The 22,191-nt window shown below is 50.3% G+C and overlaps 1 protein-coding gene across 5 annotated transcripts in view; it reads left to right on the top strand.

Annotated features, from left to right (window-relative positions):
* The window catches only part of Arhgef10l (Rho guanine nucleotide exchange factor 10 like), a 142,477-nt gene that overhangs the window by 5,297 nt on the left and 114,989 nt on the right, over nt 1–22,191 (top strand). For 3 of the 5 annotated variants that reach the window (XM_051173752.1, XM_051173754.1, XM_051173750.1), the window contains exon 1: nt 11,557–11,721. The exons of the other annotated variants lie outside the window; for them this stretch is intronic. The gene's annotated coding sequence lies outside the window, so the exon portion shown is untranslated. Of the gene's footprint in view, nt 1–11,556; nt 11,722–22,191 lie in introns of those variants that run through there. 5 annotated transcript variants of the gene reach the window in all.

Genomic DNA, 22,191 nt, shown 5'->3' with positions numbered 1-22,191 from the left:
TATCTTTACATGTGTCTACCATCCATATATCTTCCGTCCATCAGTCTATCCAATTTTATCTATGCATCCATAATGCTTACCTACATGCTTACCTATTTTCTATCCATCTGTCTGCTATCTATCCATCTATCTACCCATGTGTCCATCTACCATCCATTCATCCATCCAACTTACATTCATCTATCCACACACTCACCCGCCAACCCACCCACCTATCCACCCATGCATCCAAAGGCAGTCTACTGAATGCCTGTTCAGTACCAGACAGGTTTCTGCCTTCAGGGGGTCTAGAGTAGCAGGGGTGACAGATAACTGGCAAGCACTACAGTTGCTTATGCTGCGGACTGGTTATCTGTGTTGGTTAGCTTCCTCGTGTGTAGCAAAGGATGGCGCTAGCTCCTAACTCAAGGAGAGATATTATTGTGATCTGACCAGAGTCAGAAAGTACCTAAAGGCGATGATGGTGTTGGAGGGGATTACAGTTAGGATGGTGATGGTGGTGATGGAGGGGACAATGGTGTGTTGTCAGCTCCTGGCCTGACTGATGAACCGCTGTATCCAGGAGTTCCTCTGGGCAGGCTGCTTTCCTCACAGGCAGCAGAAGTTGAAGGAGATAGTGACACAGGCCAGGTTCCAAGCCAGCTCCCCAGGGTGGGTCAGGCCATGAGAGAACTTCTTCCACAAAGGGCCTGGGTGCTGGTCCTGCTGGTTGGTAGCTGATGTGAAGGTCTAAGGCATTCTGTAGGGTTTGGGACACCAGAGCTACCCATCTGTCTGCCAGACAAAAGTGGAGTGTCTTGGCACAAAAGAAACCAGGAGGCCAGGAGCTGTAGACTGCCTTTTTTCTTTGTCTTTGGATTTGTTTTGAGATAGGGCTGGCTACCTTGGAACTTAGCCAAGGCTAGCTTGGAACTTGCTATGTAGCTTAGGCTACCAATGAGTTTATGATCCTCCTGCCTCTGCTTCCCCAGTACTGGGATTGCAGATCTGTGTCCCTCCAGTCTGCTTTCTCAGACTGTCTCTGCAGGGTGCAGGGTGGGAAGGGACCAACAGAAGACGAGAAGAGGCAGACACTGCAAGGAGCTAGGGACTCAGGTATGGATGGAACCAGAAGGGTCCCAAGTGACTCCTTGGGATTGAGAGACTGGGGACACACCATTGTTTTGCTAGACTCCTGGTTTCTAGAAAGATGCATAGGGATGGCCTGGCACTTGAAGAGTGTATGAAATGTGTCAGGTGAGGGGACCGTGTGTCCTGTCCTGACTCTTATGCCGGTCTACCAGGAAAGACAGTGGTCTAGATCCAGACAGACAAGCATAGCACTGGCACCCACACTGACCAGCTCCCATGGGAGCGTGGCTAAGACCCTTCCCGCCCCTTCATAGACTTTTTGGGCTTTTTTGTTGTTGGATTTTTTTTTTTTTTTTTTCTGGCCGCTGGCCTTGAACTCACAAAGATCCACCTGACTCTGTCCTCTGAGTGCTGGGATTAAAGGCATGCACTGCCACCACCACCTGCCCCAGGAGAGAGTGAGATTCAGGGCCTGTGACTCTAGCTTCATGATGGAGTACTTTCCTGGTGAGAGCAAACCCTAGGTTCTATTTCCTGGCACAGGAAAATAACTAAGAAACTAAAACAACAACAAATATGAGTCACATATCTGGGGTGACACTTAGGAGGGTACAAATCAGGGCCATGAGGCTGAACCCCACTTGTGAAATTTGGGGTAGGTAAGAGGTGGACCTAGAATGTAGGGCTTTCTTGCTGTGTGTCTCAGGCAGGTTGCTTGCCCTCTCTGGGCTTCAGGTCCCCATGTGAAGAGTGTTATGGTGGAGATTCCACCCCATCTCCCTCCAAACCCTGCTGCTTCTCAGAAAGCCCACCAAATAATGGCCCCTCCCCCAGAGATGCTCAAGACCACTCCCACAGGGTATTTAAACTGTCTCCCTTTCCCCATCTCCTCTCTGGGGCGCTGGAAGGCCATCGGGGAGAGCTGTATCCATTAAACGTGGGCTTTTTTTTTTTTTTTTTTTTTTTTTTTTAAAATTCAGGTTGATTTAGTCTGATTTGGATTGCTGCATCAGTAGACAGGCTTATTGGGGTGTAGAAACTTTTCAAAGAGGGGTCTTGCAAATCTGTTCTTATGAGAGGGAAGGGGCTTGGGCATGGAGAATATGATGTATGGGCTTTGGGAGGAATGGGAGGACAGGACTGTGTGAGTCTGAGCTGGCAAGGTTCTGGTTATGTAGCCTCAGGCTGGTTGCCCACCCTCTCTGGGCCTCTGTTTCCATATTCATGAAGCAGGACAAAGACTGTCCCTGCCGGGCCAGTGACTCAGTGAATGGGAGGGATCCAGCAGGGCCTCCCTCATACAAGGACAAGGGGACTGGATGTTAATGAGCACTCGGGCTGGTCCTAGAAGCCAGTCTATAAAACCCCAGCCTGCAGCTTCTTGGGTGCTGCTGATTGGAGCTTATGTGAAGGGTGCAGCCACATAAGGGCCCATTGTGGGCACTGAGTGGGCACAGTTTCATGACTCTTAGAAAGCGTCTTTCATCTGGGGACCAGGGAGCTGGTAGAGAGTCCCAGCCCCGGGAGGTGGTGAAAGCAGGGACAATGGAGGTTTCTGGGGCTCATGCCAGGCCATATCTGTGGCCAGTGTCATGGCAGGCTGGCAGCTGCCAAGCCTCCTCCCCAGCTGAGTCTGTTCCCTTCTGGAGACCTTGTGTCTGGGCCCAGTCCCCTGGCTTAGCTCATACTGTCCCTGGTTCCCTTGCTGTTCCCATTCTCTGCATTGCCCCCTCATCTTGTCTCTCCATCCCTGTGGTGGCTTCTAGAACAGTCTCCAGGCTCTGTCAGCTGACCAGCAACTAACTCTGAGCTCTTGGTAGGTGGTAATCTGAAGCCAGGAGGAAAAGACCTTGCCTCCTGTCCTTTCTGGCTATGTGCCCAGGCCCCAGGCAGAGCCACCCAAACCCTTGCTCATCAGAGGCTGCAGGTGCTCCCCCTCCTGAGAGGCTGCAGACACTCAGGCTGTAGGTGAGGCAGGGCTTCCGGGCACACAGGCTAGCCCATGAGCCTGTGGTATTGGGCTGGTGGGCAAGAGTCTGCCCCGGCAGCTGCTTCTGAGGTCCCTGGCTCGCATTTACCCCACGGTGACTTTTCACTGTGGCCTTTTACCTTTTCCTGTTTGAAGACACAGGGAGGCAGAAGCAGGGGGCTGAGCCTTCTCTTGTACAAGGAGAGGGTGCTCCTCTCGCCCTGCACGTGGCAGTGGCCTGGGCACAGGGAGTACCACTGTCTCTGGTCACAGCCTGCTTTGTTGTCAAGAACTAAAGATGCCCTCGGGAGGGTCCAGTGAGAGGGGCTCGGGTGGGGCTCACGGCATCAGTGATGGAAGTCAGGCGCATGACAAGTCATTGTGCTTCAACTTCAATATCTGTAAAAGTTAATATGACACTTCGTAGGGTATGTGGGGGCGGGTGCATTCATGAACACAAGTGTCTGCACAGAGCAAGGTAGAGAGACAGTGTTCTGTTTGCTATTATCATTATCGTTGCCATTATTTTTATTTATGTTTGTTTATTGTTGGTGTGTTTTGAGATAGGGCTGGCCTTGAACTCACTACATAGCCAACATGACCTTAAACTTCTGGTCCTGCTGCCTCTATGCCTTGAGTGCTGGGATTACAGGTGTGCACCATCACTCCTGGCTTTTGTGATGCTGGGAATTAAACCCAGGGCATTGTATGTGCTGGGCAAAAACCTCACCTACTGAGCCATGTCTCTGAGCTACATCTTCAGCCCTAGATTTTTTTTTTATCTTATTTTATTTTTATTTTCATGTTTCTCTCAAGCCTCAGCCTGGACTCGGCTGTGGTTTCTTCATAATGCGAACACTGACTGTGCTCTGAGCAGTCTCTGTGGTCATTTTTCCAGTTCAGCCTTTTGGATCTCTAATTCCACATTCCTGGGAGCAATGAGCCAAAGGGCGCAGTGGGTCGGATGTCCATCTGGCCCGCTGTGCTGGGACGAGGTGGCTCCAGGGTCAGCCTTGTGGGAGGCTCCATCACATGGGAGTGGGAAGCTGAGGTCTGGTGCTCTCTCTGTCGACCCAAGTATCTCATAAAGTTTCAAAGCTTTCAGGACTATTTATTTTTGGTGTGTTATGTGAATCTAGAGGCAGGAGGATTTCTGTGACTTTGAGGTCAGCCTGGTCTATACAGCAAGTTCTAGGAGAGACGGGTACATAGTGAGACCCAGTTTCAAAACAACTACAAAAAAAAAAAAAAAAAAATCTAACCCTCCCTCTCAACCCCCAAAACTAGCATGAAGATGATTGAGAAAGACATCAGAAGTCAACCAGTGGCTTCTACACAGGTGTGTACAGGTGAGTGTGCCCTTATGCACACAAATACACATGTGTGCACACAGTGTATACCCACATGATACATAAAAATAAATCACATAGTTCTGCAAATTGTCAAGGTTTGTGATGGTTTTGGGGGCACATACCTGTAGCCCCAGCCCTTGGGAGGCTGAGACAGATGGGTTGCCTGGAGTTTGAAGGCATCCTGGACTGCTGCGTGAGACCCTCTCTCACAAAACATGACCAAAAGAAGAAACAAAAACAACTACTGGCCTGTTGTGTGATTTTCTGGGGATATGTGAACAATTGTCTATTCACTCCTGCCAATAACAGACCAAAGAAACATTTCCACATAAATCCAGCTTAGGAGCATGGATGGTGACCTCCAGAAGGGCGCAGGGGAGGATGCAGGGCAGAGGGCGGGAGGAAGATACAGCTAGAATTTCAAGTGAGGCTCTGATGAGCCAACCCCCAACTGTTTGACCACAGAGCCTGTTTAATAGAACAGATCCTGTGAGAATCCATTTGTTTGTTTTTTAAGACAATGGCTGTCCTGGAACTCATTCTGTAGACCAGGACCAGGCTGGCCTTAAACTCAGAGATCCACCCACCTCTGCCTCCTGAGTACTGAGGTGGGTGCCCAGGTAGCTGAGGGATACATATCTGTTTTTCCAGGCTTGTTCTGGGTGTTTTGGATGCATGTGTGTCTGTACTCTCTCTCTGTGTGTGTGTGTGTGTGTGTCTCTCTGTCTCTCTCTCTGTCTCTGTCTCTGTCTCTCTCTCTCTCTCTGTGTGTGTGTGTGTGTGTGTGTGTGTAGTGTCCACGTACGCCAGAAGCATGTAGTTAACAGATAGCTGTGAGCCACCAGTGTGGGTGCTGGGAACTGAACCTGAGTCCTCTGCAGGAACAGCAAGTGCTCTTAACCACTGAGCCAGCTCTTCAGTCCCTTGTGAGAGTCTCATGCCATGATCACAGATGCTCCCTTTAAGAGGGTAAGGGCCAGGCCATGCTCCTAGGAAACGTGGGCATTATGTCATGGAACTGAGATGGAAAAGGTGGCGGTTACGCCATGTATAGATATTGGAACTGAGACCAAGGGAAGGAAGTGACTTGTTTGGTTGAGGATGAGTCACCTGACTTTCCCCCTAAATTTATTTAGCATTATTATTATGTGTGTTGTGTCATTGTAGGTGTGCACTCACCACCGAGGATGAATGGAAGTCAGAACACAGTTCTCTGTAGTCAGGTCTCTCCTTTGAACTTTATGTGGGTGCTGGAGACTGAACGTAGTTTACCAAGGCAAGCGCTTTTAGCTAATGAGCTCCCTCGCTGGTCCCAATTTTCTTTAGTGTGTGTGTGTGTGTGTGTGTGTGTGTGTGTGTGTGTGTGTGTGTGTGAGCACATGAGGAGTTTAGAGGCCAACTTTTGGGAGTCACATTTCTCCTTCACTGTGGGACTCAGGGATCAAACTTAGGTTGTCTGGCTTCCAGTGCAAAGCACATTTACCTCTGTGCCATCTTGCCAGCCCTGACTGACTTTGCAAAAGACCTCAAATGTTCAGAACAGCCGCAAGTCTGACACAGTCCCACTTCCCACTGGCTGCCCCTCTCAGGGATGGCAGAGAAAACTGCTGGCTTCATGGTCTTGCACCCTGGACCCTGGGGTGTGTTTCCCGCCCTGGGCACTGGGGTGTGTTTCCTGCCCACAAGGACTGTGCCTTGAAGCCATCATTCCGTCAGTAGAATTAGGCAGTTCATGATACCTTACCATGGTCTAACCTTCAAACATAATCAAGGTTTTCCAGTTGTCTGTGGTCATGTGAGGCAGCTCATGGCATCCTAATCCTTCCTGACCCTGTTAGTGCTACCTGAATACCCCAGTACATTTACTGGGACCTTGTTTTCTGCCCTTTTGGGGCAGCACTGTGTGGGCAAGTGTGTGAGACCACGAACTTCCACATACCCTTTTGCCTCTTTACAACATGTGGACCTCATGGCCCACTATTGAATGGAAGCTGTTGTAAGTCTGTTTTGCTTGTTTTCTGCCTGTACCACCAAACAGGGCATGGGGCTGGACAGAGCCACCTTTTAATGAGATTGCAATGGGACCCAGGCTATTTTGAAGATGCACACTTAGGGTTGGGGCTCAATATGATGAGGACAGTATGAGGACTTCGTATGCACACTCATTCATGCTGCTATGCTGCTGTGGTAGGAGGAGGAGAGGCGAGGCTTTTATGTCTCCATCTTGGCTTTGCTACCAGCTTGCTGAAGAGCCCAGCCTTTTTAATCAAAGAGGAATCCAGCCCCTATCTTTACCCCCAACTCCACAGCTCAGGGAGAAAGTAAGGCAGATCATGTCCCTGAATTTCCCAATCCTCCAGCAGGTGACTACACAACAGATCCCCCAGGAGGCATGCTCTGTGGTTAATTGAATGTTATAGAATGTGGAAATGTTCCCAGACTTTAAAATTCTTTTGTTTTTATTTCATGTGCATTGGTGTTTTACTTGCATACATGTTACAAGCATTTTTCCTCCAGCCTTGTCCCAGAGTTGCATCAGCCCCAAATAACACACAGAGACATTGTATTATAACAATGTTGGCCAGTTACTAGTGTTTCTTATTGGCTAGTTCTGTCTTAAATATTAACCCATTTCTATTAATCTAAGTGTTCCCATGTGGTTGTATCTTACTGAAGAAATAGTCGGGACCTCTTCTCTCAAGTCTCTACTACATCTCCCAGAATCCTTGTCTCCTAGTTTTGCCTTCCTATTTGTCAACAGTGCTTTACTGATTAACCAATAAGAGAAACATATTTACAGAATGACATCTCCCATAGAATAGGGATCCCCTGGACCTGTAGTTACAGATGGGTGTGAACTGCCATGTGATTTTAATTGCAGAGCCCCAGACTTATTTTTTCCTCTCTTTTCCTTTTGTGGTTATCAAAACCCAGAGGTTCAGCTGTCCAGCAGACATTTGTTTTTGCTGCAGCACCTTCTGTCTTAGGTGTCGGGAAGATGCTTGCACTGCCTGACTCCAGTATCTTAGGGCAGGTTACAAGGGCAATTTCATTGCTGCGCCTGGAGGGGACTGACTGTGGGTTGCTTGGGAGCTCAGGAGCTCACAAGGAGGAAGTGTAGGGAGGAGTCATTTGAGAAGGTGCTATTGATAGAGATGCTTAGAAAGCAGTCACCAAGCCTGCCTGTGATTCTATGACTGGGGAGGCCGAGGCAGATGAGCCTTAAGTTCAAGACTGGCTTGGGTGATATTAAAAGATCATGTCTCAAAAACACCAAAGCAAAGCAGGGTATACCAGCACATGACTGCCGCCCAGGATTTAAGAGGCAGAAGCTGGAGGAGCTTGAGTTTAAGGCCAGCCTGGGCTATGTGAGACCCTGTCTCAAACAAACCAGACCAAACCAAACCAAACTGAAGCACCCGAGCAAAGAAGTCACACAATAAAAAGCAGTTAGTGTTGTGTTTGACAGGGAATAGCCAGGTGCAGTCCAGGCCACAAAGACAGCATGAACAAAGGGCCAGAGATGCATTTTGTATCATTGTACCGCCATTGTCTGTACTTTGAGCTTAGATTGTGGAGTTGCAACAGCTGGCCACAGGGTCTCACACCTGCAATCATAGCCCTGGGAGATCTCCAGGTAGAGGAGGATTGTGAGTTCAAGGCCAGCCTGTGTTCCAGATGAGAGCCTGTCTCAGAAAAATCCAACCAACTCCCTCTTCCAGGCACAGGGCTGAGAGGCACTCAGAGTGGTTCAGCATTTGACACATTGTCCTAGGCTTTCCCATCATACAGACTCTAACAAAACTAGGCTGTCTCGAACCCCTGGCTACAGGATTGTTTACCTTTATACCAAGGAGGTTGGGAAAGCACTTATATCCACATGTGGTGTGTGCCCAGGCAGGCTTCGAGGGGTTCATGCTGTGAGACCGGAAGTCCTTATGAGATTGTCTTAGACAAAGAACCATGTCAGCTGGCCCTGTGGTGTCTCTACGTGTGCCAAGTGTCCATGACAGGATCAAGCAGGCTTTCCTTATTGAGGAGCAGAAAATTGTGAAAATGTTGAAGGCACAAGCACAGAATCCGAAAGCGAAATAAATATTCAGCTTTCTTTTCTTTCTTAAAATAAATAAGTAAAAAGAGCCGGGCAGTGGTGATGCTTGCCTCCAGTCCTAGCATTTGGGTGACAGAGGCAGGCAGATCTTTGAGTTTGAGATCATCCCGGTCTATATAGCAAGTTCTAGGTTAGCCAGGGCCACATAGTGAGACCCTGTGTTATAAAAATAAAACACTGGGCATGGTGAGGCATGTCTTTAATCTCAGCACTCAAGATGTAGAGGCAGGTGGATCTCTGAGTTCCAGGCCAGCCTGGTCTATAGAGTGGGTTCCAGGACAGCCAGGGCTACACAGAGAAGCCTTGCCTCAAACAAAAAATAAACAAATAAAACTAAAAAGAATGTAGTGCTAGGGGAAGGGAGGGGAGATGCATGTGCATGTTTAGATAGTGAACTTGACAGAGAGGAAGAAGGCAGAAAGGAGGTTGTGCTGGCCTGGCTTGTGAAGGCTGTGGTCTCGTTCCTCGTCAAACATGCCTCTTTATGGCAAAAGCAGACAGCAGAGAGACACTGCAGTTAAAATGCGAAGTCACTGGGGAAGGGCCTGGCTGTCAACGGTGCATGGGGCTGGTAGAAAGGTCTGGACAGGGGAGAACATGTTTGTGTTGAAGGAGCCTGTCCCCTGCAGAATGTGGCCACCCCACAGGGAACATGAACTGGACATTATCATCTCTCAGCTAGCTGTATTTGGAGCTCTGGCAACCTGTTTATGGCCAAACTCCCAGTAGTCAAGTGTTGGCCACCAGTTAACAGCAACTGCAGAGGAACTGTGTGGAGAGATCTGGGGAACAAGAGGCATTTAGGCCATCATCTCTGCCTTCACACCTGGACCACAGTGTTCTCCAGCTGGGGAAGGTTCAAATCACCATCCTGTTCACAGCTGCATGCTGGGAGTGCAAGGCAGGATTCCTAGAGATTCTGGGTCTTGGTATAGTTCTGGGAGGAGGTGGCAGCCTCAAGGACCCAAAGGAGGCTGGGGCAGATCCTGAAAAGCTGGGGACAGAGACCAGAACATGTGCGTGGCTCTGGTTATGACAGTCCCTCTCAAGCCACATTCTGGCCTAAGGCTTAGTGCTATCAGCTCAGGGTCACTCTGAACATCTGAAGCCCTCCTGCTTTGATGGCCTTTTGTGACATTCCTCTATGCTCTGCTGCCTGTGGTCCATTAGCCCTGGCATGGAAGTTCCTGCAGGGCAGAGACTGGATCTTCTATCTTTCCCAAATGGAGCCTGGAAGGTAGCAAGTGTTCAGCACGTATTTGTCACCTAATGAGTGAGGGCTCGCTGGTGACTTCAGAGAGTTCTGCCCAATCACTTGTCTGTACCATAGCCTGTTTATTGGTGTCTACTTCTAGTCTGAGAGCTAAGAGTCAGAGTCTGGGCCCCTCTGGTCCCTTTCTTCTTTGGAAGCCCTCAAGGCAAGTGCCTCATAAATGAAGGGTATTTAATTTTCTTTAGATGCATTTATTTCATTTTATGTGTATGAGAATTTTGCCTGCATGTATGTAGGTTCACCATGGTGCCTGAGGAAATCAGAAGAGGACTTTGGCTTCACGGAACTGGAATTATGAATGAGTGTGAGCCACCATGTGGATACTGGAAATTGAATCCAGGTCTTCTGAGAGAGCAACAAGTGATCTTAACCATTGAGTTATCTCCCAGCTCCAAAAGAGGGGGAAAAAAATCAAGAAATAAAGCACAAACAAAAAGCAGTAAGGGGCTGAGAAGGTGGCTCAGTGAGGGAAGTGCTTGTCTTGAAAACAAGGAAGACTTGGGTTTTGATCCCAAGCACCCATGGAAAAAGCTCCACAGAGTGGCAGGACCTTGTAATCCTAGCCCTTTGAGGCAGAGATAGGAGGCCTGCTAAAACTTGATGACCAGTCAGTCTTGTCAAACTGGCAAACTCCAGGATGAGTGAGAGACCTTCAAGAAAGACTCTAGAGTTTGACTCCCAGAACCCATGCTGAGCCCTTCACAACTGCTGGTAACTCAGGCTCCCTGGGATCTGATGTCTCTGACCTCTGTGGGCCCGCACTCACACTCACATGCACAGAGCCATACTTAAAACATAGTTAAAAACAAAAGAAATCTTTTAAGAAGATATGGTGAGGAAGATGTCTTATATCAACACAAACATCTACACATATTCAACACACACACACACACTACCACCAACACCAGGAACAACAAAACACTGTTCTGCTGCTTTTGTGGCCACAAGCACAGTTAGATAATGATTTCAACCTATACTTGGCACTTGAACCCTTCAGTCATTATTGCTAACCCAGGAATAATTGCCGATAAGCCTGAGTGTGAATTGCCTCTCACGTAGAGAGGTAGCTGGGAGTGTTTAATAACAACGGATAATCTTAATTAGTGACCTGATAACTGTAATTAATTACATCATATCCGGAGGCCTTCTGGGATCCTGGAAGGGAGTAGCCTGCACTTGGCAGCCTCGAGGCAAACAAGGATGGAGAGCTCCGAGCTCAGCTTCACCACCTCTTTGCTGGGAGTCTGGGGGGTTTTGGTGAATGACTCCCATTTCTGAGCCTCAGTTTTGGCACTGGGAAATGGGGCTGTAATAAAGGCTGGATAGTGAAGCTGTCACAGCCCTTCCTTGAACAAGGCGCCGGTACCTGGGGCTGCTGGGCCGCTACCAGAGTTCAGGCTGCACCCAACCCTGTGGATTTAGGGCAGCCACAAGAGGCCTTGTGTGTTTCTGTGAGGACAGGCCCATGCACCTTTCATCTCTTGCAGGGAACTCCAGGTCACGCTGGGGGAATTTAAAGGAGCCTGGTGTCTTCAAGATCTTTTCCGGGGCTGCAGAGGAGAGGCGCAGTGGTGTGTAGGGTCCTTCTGTGCTAGACCGGGAAGGAGGAGGACTTTGCGTGTGTCCTTGGTGTTGCCTGGGGTCTCTCCACCCCCAGCCTCAGTTTCCCGGTGAGGGAGGAGGCTGGGTGGAGAGCCGAGCCCCGCCCCCCTCCGGGATTACGGTTAGGGGAGCTGGGAGGGGCGCTGCGTGCGAGCCAGGCCACCAGGGGTTAAGCGGTGACCTCAGCCGCGCGCCCCGGGACCGGGCGGGCGGGGCGGGCCGTGCAGCGGCTGCAGGCCGCGGGCCGGGGCTGCAGCGGGGCGCGGGGCTCGGCCCGGCCACCGGCGCCCGCGGCGGGATCCGGAGGCGCGGTGGCGCGGAGCCTTTGTGAGCAGCAGGGACGGTGAGTGCGCGTTGCCCAGGCCTGGGCTCCTGGCCTCGGGCAGCTTTGTGTGTCCGGGTCTCCGAAGTGCCACTGGGGATAGTCCCCAGCCCTGTATGCGCGGGTCCCTCTCTTGATTGTGCCCTTTTGTGTCCCTCTGTCTGAGTCCTGACTGGCCTTTGTGCCTCCGTCTGTTTTGTCCTCTCCCTCTGTTCTCGAGTCCCCTCCCAGCTCTGTGTCATACTCGCCCCATCCCTCCACTGTGGTTCACTGTGCCCCTCCCACGCCCCTCTGACCTTGGGTGTTGTGGGGCTCCCCAGATTGCACGAAGTCAATACGGTGTGGCTTCTGTTCTGGGTCAGCCTCTCCTATCTTGAGTCCTTGCCCAGACGCGGGACAGCCAGGCCTCCCGCAGGAGTGGAGTGTGGGAGGGGTGGATGCTGGGTCAGCGGCAGGCCACGGGCACAGAGCCCTGGGTGGCCTTGGGTGGAGATAGGAGTCCAGTGGGCTCGCTAAATGGTGAGGATCATCTTTCTGGGGTAGCTTGTGAGAGGGAGCCCGGGATCTTACGTGGGGGAAGGGCCAGGTCTCTTTCTGTTCCTGAAGGTGGGAGTCATTTGGCCCCAAGAGCCTGAGAACCCCACCTCAGCCAAAGCAGGGAGATGCTATTGGGTGGATCTCACTTCTGAGGGGCTTCGGATCCCAGTGTTTGCTTTAAAGGCCTTGGAGTCCCCATAGGAAAACCCCTGCCCAGCCTGCCCCAGGTCCCATCTGTTCCTCTTCGTATGTGGGGGAGAGAGTAGGTTGTGAAAGCTCATTAATACATTCAGCCCAGCCCTGGGGCTCTGTGGGTTGGAGCCGAAACACCAGTCTCCACCTGTCCACAATGCACGGGCTTCCACGGGGTCCAGGCTGGGCACTCAGAGTAGAGACTAGCACAGTCTGATGATCTCAGGCCAAGTTGAGGATACCCCTGTTCCACACAAGCTCCTTCATCCCAGCTGACTGCCTGAGGCTGGGAGCCTTGGTCTTCTGTCCGCCCTTACTCCACATACAAAAGGGTTCCACCCTTCACCTCTTCCAGCTCTTGTTTGGGAGTACCTCCTTGCCATCAAGCCAGGCAGATTTTTGCATGCTCTTAGGACTCTTGTCTGGAGTAGAGCGGCTCCTCTGCACCCGGAAGGGTTGAATGCAGGAGCTATGTCTGTTCTTGGTTACCAGCCTGTAACACTGCCAGGCACATAGTAGGTGGTCAACTGATAGTTGCTGAAACTGGTGGTTCCTACAGTTTGCTGTTTCAAGTTTTAACTTTAGGGGCTGAGGGTGTAGCTCAGTGCCAGCAACCCTTGCCTCGAGTATGCCCGGCCTTGGGTTCCATTTTCCAGTTCTGCATCAATCAAACAAACTTGGAAAAGCTGCTGGGCTCCTTGGGGACCTGGGGTATGAGGCTATCAGAAGAGGAAGGACACCCCCCCCCCCAGACATAGTATCTGCCAGTTGGAGGGCTGGGTGAGGGGCTGAGAGCCCTGGAAACTTCTGCAGCTAGAAGGTAGAGTGGCAAGAATACAACCATCTCAGATAAAATTGGGCCGATAAAGAGGGTAGTTATATAGACTGGTAATAACAGCTTAGGTTTATATTGTACTTTCACAGCCACTATCTCTTTGTTTGACAACAACCCCGGTAATTAGGCAGGGATGACAATCTGTTTTGCAGATGAGGAAGCTGAGCCTGCAGCAGTGAGGTGACAGCCAGCCAGAGGCCTGTGTCAGTTGGTGAAGGAGCAGGGGCTCCAGCCAGGGCTTTCCACCTCTGCTAGCAAAGCTAGTAGTAACCCTCTGTGTTCTCACCCTGTCCCACAAAGCTAACAAGTCTCTGGTCCCTGAGGGATCCGGAGTCCCCACAGATCCAAATTCATAAATGGTGAGTGTTCCAGGGTTCTTTCCATAAACTCCTTCAGGCCTGGCTTCTCATCTGGTGTCCCCAGAGAACACCCTGGTCTCTACCATGGTGGAGGTCTGCAGGGCCCCTTTCCTCCAGGGCCTAGGATTGAGTGTGTTCCTGGGAGCTCTCTGTTCGTATGGGTTTGTGCAGAGCTCCAGGCAGTGCTGTGCTGGAGTTAGTGTGTCTTGATGTGTGAATGCCAGTGGCTGAGTTTTGGGAGCTGATTGTTAAACATCCATTAAGCAAAATCACGAGAGTCTGGGAAGATGGCTTAGTAGGTAAAGCACCTGCTGCTCAAGTCTAAGGACCTGAGTTTGAATTCCCAGAACCCATGTGGAAGGTGGATGGAGACAAGTGAGTTTTTGGAGCCAGTTAGTCTGGCATATGCTGCCACAAACAATGAGATTCTGTCTCAAAGTGTAAGACAAGGACCAAGTGTGAGGTCGTCCTCTGACCTCCACATATACCGTGGCATGTTCATGCCTGCTTTCACATATGATCGTACACATAGACACATAGAAACACACACAAAGATTAAAAAACGGGAGTCAAGACTAGGTGTGGTGATGCACGCCTTTGATCCCAGCACTTGCAAGGCAGAGCCAGTGGATCTCTGGGAGTTCAATGCTTGCCTTGCCTATGTGTTGAGTCCCAGACCAGCTAGAGCTATATAGTGAGACCCTGTCTCAAAAGAATAGGGGAGAAGGATGACATGAGGAGACTTGATTTATTGAGAGCAGCATCGTTATTGATGGGCAGGCTCCAGAGGGAGTGACCTAGGTGTTGAGAAGGAGAGTGAGCTGTCAAAGCAGCTCCTGGTGATGTCCAGGTTATCTGTGTGGCCAAAGTTGCTTGAGGGTGGCTTAGGCACTGGTGACTGGACAGATTCTGGGACCTTGTGAGGGAGAGGAGTTGGCTGGCTTTTTGATGGTTTATGACCCCTGGTTGGGACTTAGGAATGACAGCTCACTGAGTCTGGGCTGGGTCCTGAACTAACTATGACTGCTGGGGTCAGTCTGTACCAACACAGAATGCATTGCTACAGTTAGGGTTAGGGTTCAAACTGGTCATTCAACAAAGCTCCTGTCAGAACACGGCACGGGATGGCTGCCTATGGTGGGGGAACATATCCAGCACGGCATGAAGAAGGAGCAGCCGTGGAACAGTGTCTTCGAAGGTTCAGCAGCAGAAGCAGTTTCAGTGTGGCTCTGGAATCAGGTGACCTGGGAGGTCTATAGATCTGTGACGGAGCAGGCAACACCAGGCCTTCTTTAGCATCTTTCTGGGTATCCATAAAGGATGTCTGCAGGCATTGTCTGTCGGGCCTTATGCTTGGTTCACCCCTCCCCATGAGTGTCTTGAAGTGTTTCATACTGCCCCCACCCCACCCTCTGCCAGGCCGGCTGCTGCTGTTCCTGGTCTCAGTGTGAGACTCAGTGAATAACTCAGAGTGAGTTATTCAGTGTTGCTGGGCACGTAAGTGGAGAGATCATCCAGACAGGCCCCTTGTCTTATTTTCATCTGAGACAAGTTTTGCTATATAGCTCAGCCTGGCCTCGAACCACACCATTGCACAGTGAGCATATTCAGTCCTCCTCAGCTGAGAGGCAGACAAAGTGCTGTCTCCATCCTCTGTCTCGAGTTGAGGCCAAGGCCATGTGGCTGGGAGCTGGAGGTGACCAGAGCTTCTTCTGTTTGCCCACACCTCTGTTTTCCACCCTGTGCCCTAGAACACTGCTGTACTCTGTCCTGAGGCCTGGCCTGCCTGGCTGCTGATACCCTGGCAGTTCACACATGATGTGGAGGCAAAAAGATGGATGGCCAGCTCCCACAGATGGCCTCTTAGTTACACCTGACCCCTGCTTGCATCTTCCCTCCAGCCTGTGGGTTGGGTGAGAAGTGCTCTCTGTCCATCCATCCTCATCACAGGCACAGACCCAGCCCAGGTGGGTTGTAGTAATCCAGCCTGTGATGGTCCCAGCACACGGTGGCATCTGCCCAGGGAGAGCCTAAGGTGAGCTCCTCTTCCGGGCACTGCTTAGTGAAACTCCATCCTGGAAGCCCCTTGCTTGGCTTGCATCCTGAATCCCAGCCATTGGCACAGACGTCAGTCACCTCCTCCTTGCTCCCATCCTTGCACATCTCTCTCCATTGTTTGAAGTGGGTGGAGGGAGGGAGCTGTCAGGAGCCAATCTTATTCAATTCCCAGGGGAAAACAATGGTTAAATCAGGTAGGAAAATAACAGTTTTAGAAGAGGAGAGAAAACATCTCCAACCCGGGTCCCCCGGAGCCTCCTGAATGCTCATTACAGAAGGGTTTATTTGACTTCTCTTATTTTTGTTCCTTGAGACAGGATCTCACTATGTAGCCTTGGCTGGCCTGGGACTTGATATCTAGACCAGCTTGACCCATCTGGTTCTGCCTCCTGAGTGCTAGGACAAAAGGTGTGTCTACTTTTATTTTTAAAGATAACTCATTTTATTTCTCTGTGTGTGTTTACTTGCATGTATGTGTACCGTGTGTGTGCCTGGAGTGTATGCGGAGGTCAGAAGACAGTTTTGGATCTCCTGGAACTGAAGCTACAGATGGTTGTGAGCCAAGTGACATCGGGAACTAAACCTGGGTCCTTTGCAAGAGCAACCAGTGCTTTTAAATACTGAGCCATCTCCCCAGCCCTTTGTTTTATTTTTAATGACATGTGTCTTTCATGGCTGTTGAAGAAAACTTGAAAGAAGCCCAGAAGAGCCCTTACTGCACCAGCTCCAGACACTCTCTGGATAGACAGGGGGGTGTGTATCACTTGCTCACCCAGCCACTGGCTTGCTCTTTCGACCTGTCTCTGGAGAGGAGGGGTCTGCTGCTCACCTCTGCTGCTAACTCACTTGACTCCTTGATGTCTTCTTCTGTAGTCGTGCGAGCACTGGAGACTCAGGGTGTGGGGACCTAACAAGAGAAATGCAGGTGCCCAGGACAGTGCCTGGGCCTAGCTCGAGTTTGGGTGATTGTTACTTGGGTAAGGAAGCATCGCTCTGCACTTTCAGGGTCTGTCCTGAGGCCTGAGAGTTAAACTGTCATAAGGCAGATTAATAAAACAGAAGGCACACTTCCATTTGAGAACTCTGTATTACATTTATTTCTTTATTATTTAGTGTGTGTATATATGTGTGTGTATACTAAGTTGAGTGTATAAAAGATCAGAGGACAACTTGCAGGAAATCAGTTGTCTCCTACTTTGTGGGTCCTGGTGACTGAATTCAGGTTGTCAAGCTTGATGCAAATTCCTATACCCAGTGAGCAATCTTGCTGGCCCTGCATATTATTTGATATTGATTTTTTTTTTAATTTTGAGATGGTGTCTTATATGGTCCAGGTTGACCTGAAACTTACTATATAGTCTAGACTGTCCTTGAACTCATAGGAATCTTCCTGCTGCAGCCTCCTAAATGCTAGGTTGGGTCCAGTCTTTTAATTTAACTTAATTTTAAATTTTGGAGACAGGGTGTCCTGTAGCCCATGTTGGCCTAGACTGACCCTGAACATTGGTGGGTGTGTGTCACCATGCCTGCTTTACAGGACCTGGAGCCTTGCGCAGTCTAGACAAGCATTCTACCAATAGAGCCACATGTCCAGACCCATGTAAAGCTTTTTTCTTTCTTTCTTTCTTTCTTTCTTTCTTTCTTTCTTTTTTTTTTTTAATATTAAGTTTTAAAATCAGTGTTGGGGCTTCGCAGAGCAGTGGTAAGGGCCCTGAAGATGTTTCCATCCCACGTTAACAAAGGATGATGACGTTGATGTGACTGAACAAGGGCAAAGACTGAGTGCCCAGGGGCAGTCAGTCAGTCAGTCAGTCAGTCAGTCAATCAGTCCTGGGAAAATGACTAGGGAACTGTAGTAAAGTGAGGTTGCCTCAGCCACCTTCCTGTCATTGTGAAGACACTCCCAGGGAAGCAGCCTGGGGAAGGAAGGGTATCTTTGGGCTCACAGGTTGGGGCACACACAACCTATCATGGCGACAGGAGCATGAGGCAGCTGGTCACAGGGCGTCCACAGTTAGGAAGCCCGGAGCGGTGACTGCTGGTGCTCAACTTCCTTTCATGCTATTTAATGCAGTCCAGTACCTGAGCCCCTGAGACGGCATTGCCCCAATCAGGGTGTATCTCCTGCCTCATTTAGTCTCCCTGTAAATGCCCTCATGGTTAGGCCCTGAGATGTGGCTCCTACGATTCTCTATATCCTGTTCAGTTGACAATCAAGATGGCCCATCACAAATGTTTAGTAGGTTCCTCAGACAGGAACATTCCTCTTCTTCCTGTTTGAGGGAGAGGGATTTATGTCCCTGAAACAAAGGGAGATGTAGGCTCTGCTTTTCCACAGGAGGGAGCAGGCAGAGAGCATTCCTGTCCCTGTTGCTTGCTCAGGGCCTTTAGCTCAAAAGGATTCTTATACCAGAGTGACATATTTTGAGGTAACATTCTTTTTATTTATGCTTTATTTTATTTTGTGTTCATGTATTTTATTTATTTTACGTTCATGCATTAGTGTGCGTGTGTGTGCGCACATGCGCACGCACGTGTGCGTGTGCGTGCCCTGTGGTGCTCCTGTGGAGGTCAGACACCAACTTGTGGTACTCAGTTCTTTTCTTCTACCACGTGGGTCCCGGGGACTGAACTCAGGTTGTCAGGCTTGGTGACAAGTGCTTTTACACACCGAGCTGTTTAGTTACAACAGGGAGCAGGAGCAGGCTATCACCCTTGTGGGTTTTCTCTAATGGCTGAGGTACCTACTGGTCAGTTTTCTGTTACTGTAACGAAGCACCCGAAGTTAATGAAGATGCTTATGATTCACAGTTTTAGATGTTCAAGGGCACTGTACCAGCATCTCCTTAGCTTTGATGATGGGGCCATGGCAGATGCCATCATAATGGTGGGAGTGTGTGCAAGAGAGAAAAGAAGCTGGGAGAAACTGAGGTCTTACAGCCCCTCTCCAGAGCCATCAACAACCTCAGGATGGCCACTAGGTCTCACTCCCAGCCTTTATCATCTGTTAAGAAGCATGCTGGGCTTTAATCCCAGCAGAGATAGGCGGATCTCTGTGAGTTTGCTGCCAGCCTGGTCTACAGAGCTAGTTGCAGGACAGGCTCCGGAAGCAATACAGAGAAACCCTGTCTTGACAAAACACAAACAAACAAAATCAAATAAATAAACAAATAAAATAAATAAATGAAAAAGAAGCCTGCAGTGGCCATGAATTGGGGGCATTTGCCTGAGTTCCAGGGCTGAGGGTCAGACACAGGATAGAGAAGCCATAGTTCCCAGGCCAGTGTAGGAGATAAATAGGTGGAGATGGCTGGTGTGGGGGTTCAGGAAGGCTTGAGCCGTATGCCCAGCACATCTACTCTGTGCTCTGCTCTGCCTGCCTCAGTCCCTCTGACAAGAGTGGGTTGTGGGGCTTCCTGGAGCCACTTGGTCAGCACGCAAGCCTTCTGGGCATCTATTTCCATGGAGTGCTGGGAAAACCACATGGGTCTGGTCCAGGATTCGATTAACATAGGTCACATGAGGCCATCGAGGTGGCGCCACTGGAGAGCTGTGTTTCATAGACTGCAGGCCCACGCCTCATGCTGGGGCAATAAGAGGTACCAGGCAGGTTTCAGAGCCCCACCCATTCTGAGTGTAGCCGGGGTGAGCAGGGGTCTCTCCCTGTCTGGAGTCCCAAAGTAGGGGTAACGTGAACATGGCCTAGAGAACTGGAGTCCTAGCTACGGGCACTGTGGCTCATCTGGGTTTGTTGCTTTATATGTAACCTGCAGGCTTATTTATCTCCATCGTATAGATGTGGCAGCAAAAGACAGGCAGTCAGCTCAAAGTCACACAGTGAGTACATGGCAGGACATGGACACTGTCCCATGAGACTCTGGAGCTCTCCCTTGAGACCCCAAGGGTCCCCATCAGCCTCAGTTTATCTGAGGACACGTGTGCCCCCTGCTGGCATGTCACCTGGGTAGGATCTTGGGGGCCTTTGGTATTTGCTTACTCACTTAGGGATACCTAGTCTTTCCAATTATCCCCATTTTATCCCAAAGCCTTGATGGCGTAGTCTGCCTAAAGTCAGGTAGATCCCAGCAGCCCAATTCCCAGTCTTGGGCTTTTCACTACTCTGGGGCCTTAGGAAGGGTGTGTGCCAAGAGCCTGGATCTAGGCATCTGGGTTCATACTCTACTTCTAACCACCCAAGAGAGCATGGATAGTCTTGCCCCCCCAACTTCTCCCTAAGCCCTCAGTTTCCTCTTTTGTGAGATGGGCAGATTGGACATCTAGAATTTCTCATGCCATTTAAAATACTTTTTTGAGATTTTATTTATTTTCAATTTATGTGAATGAGTGCTTTTCTGAATATATGTCCATGCACCATGTGTATACAATGTCTGTGGGCATCAGATCCCCTGGGACTGGAGTTAGAGACAGTATGAACCTCCATGTGGGTGCTGGGAATTGAACCTGGATCTTCAGCAAGGGCAGTCAGTGCTCTTTACCACTGAGCCATCTCTCCAGCCCCACTCTTCCTCTTCCTCCTCCTCCTCTCTTTTTGAGACAGGGACTCTCTACCCAGCCATGGCTATCCTGGAACTCACTCTATAGACCAGGCTGGCCTTGAACTCACAGAGATCTGTCTGCCTCTGCCTCCCAAATGCTAGGATTAAAGGAGTTCACCACCATGCCTGGGTCCAACTTCATTAATTTAAAAAAGAAAAATGGGTTTTCCTGTAGTTCAGGCTGACCTCTAATTCACTATGTATCCAAGGATGGCTTTGAACTAATGCTTCTGCCTCTATCTCTCAGTGCTGTACTCACAATAGGGAGTGTGTGTTGGAACAAAGCTGCTTACCACATGGTGTTCAGGAAGCAGAGAGGGGAAGTAGGGGCCAAGGTCCCAGTATTCCATTTATTTAGTTATCTATTTATTGTTTTTTTCAAGACAGGGTTTCTCTGTGTGTAGCTCTGTCTGTCCTGGAACTCCGTATGCAGACCAGGCTGGTCCGGAACTCACAGAGATCCCCCTGCCCCTGTCTCCCCAGTGCTGAGATTAAAAGCATGAGCCACCATGTCCTGGTTATTCCAATATCTCCTTTAAAGGCATACCACAATGACCTCATTTTCTTCCATTAGGCCCCACCTCTTAAAGGAGCCTCTCCCCCCATAACACTCCAAAAAAGTGACCAAGCCTTTAACTTCAGGGAACATCTACTTTGGAAGAAATACCTGACACACTGGTCACTAGAAGGCAGGCTGAGCTCAGGTCCCCTCTCTCCCACTCTCTACCCCCGCCTCTCCCACTCTCTACCCCCGCCTCTCCCACTCTCTAGCCCCGCCTCTCCCACTCTCTACCCCTGCCTCTCCCACTCTCTATCCCCGTCTCTCCCACGCTCTAGCCCCGCCTCTCCCACTCTCTATCCCTGTCTCTCCCACTCTCTACCCCTGCCTCTCCCATTCTCTATCCCCGTCTCTCCCACTCTCTACCCCTGCCTCTCCCATTCTCTATCCCCGTCTCTCCCACGCTCTAGCCCCGCCTCTCCCATTCTCTAGCTCCGCCTCTCCCACTCTCTAGCCCCGCCTCTCCCACTCTCTAGCTCCGCCTCTCCCACTCTCTAGCTCCGCCTCTCCCACTCTCTAGCCCCGCCTCTCCCACTCTCTAGCCCCGCCTCTCCCACTCTCTAGCCCCGCCTCTCCCATGCTCTAGCCCCGCCTCTCCCACTCTATCCTTGCCTTACCCATTCTCTATCCCCATCTCTCTCTCTACTCCCATCTCTCCCACTCTCTACTCCTGCCTTTCCCACTTTCTATCCCCGCCCTTCCCACTCTTTAGCCCGCCTCTCCCATTCTTTAGTCCCATCTCTCCCACTTTCTAGCCCCGCCTCTCCCACTCTCTAGCCCCGCCTCTCCCACTCTATCTCTGACCCCATCAGGGCTTGAAATGCTTCCCAGTCAACAAGGCTCTTTATATTCATCAGGCTCTAGCGCTGCATGCGGGACTTCTCAGAGCCTTTACCACGAGCATTATTCTGTGGTTTCCCAACTGTCCCTGACCTCTGAATGCCTCCATTCTCCAAGTGAGTAGCCTGTAATGTATTGCAGGACACATATGCTGCCCCAAATGGACATATTGATGTGCATGACTCTTCAGGACCGTTGACACCTTTGAACTCAGACACTATTGTTTGTGGAGTGTGAGTACATCCCTACAAGCTTTGACAACCTGGGACCAATAGAACTCTCAAGGAGCATCCTGTTTCTGCTCCTTGGTTGTCTGATGTCACTTTCCTGAACATGTAACTGCAACCGCAGGCAGCCTGGGGAGGCAAGCTGGCCTGGATGGCCGGGGTAACCTAGCTCATGGTGGGGGCAGACACATGGGTCGTGAGAATGGGAGGGAGGACTCATCTGATGATTCCTAGAAGCTGTAGAAATTGCACCAGGAACTTTCTGTAAGTGGGTCAAGTGTGGGCAAAGGAGGCAGGTGCAGACAGATGGTCCTGAGCCCTGGAGAAC

This window comes from Phodopus roborovskii, unplaced genomic scaffold (genome assembly GCF_943737965.1).
Source record: "Phodopus roborovskii unplaced genomic scaffold, PHOROB, whole genome shotgun sequence".
Classification (NCBI taxonomy): Eukaryota; Metazoa; Chordata; class Mammalia; order Rodentia; family Cricetidae; genus Phodopus; species Phodopus roborovskii.
Note: the sequence above shows the minus strand (reverse complement) of the source record. Positions and strands in the feature narration are given on the sequence as shown.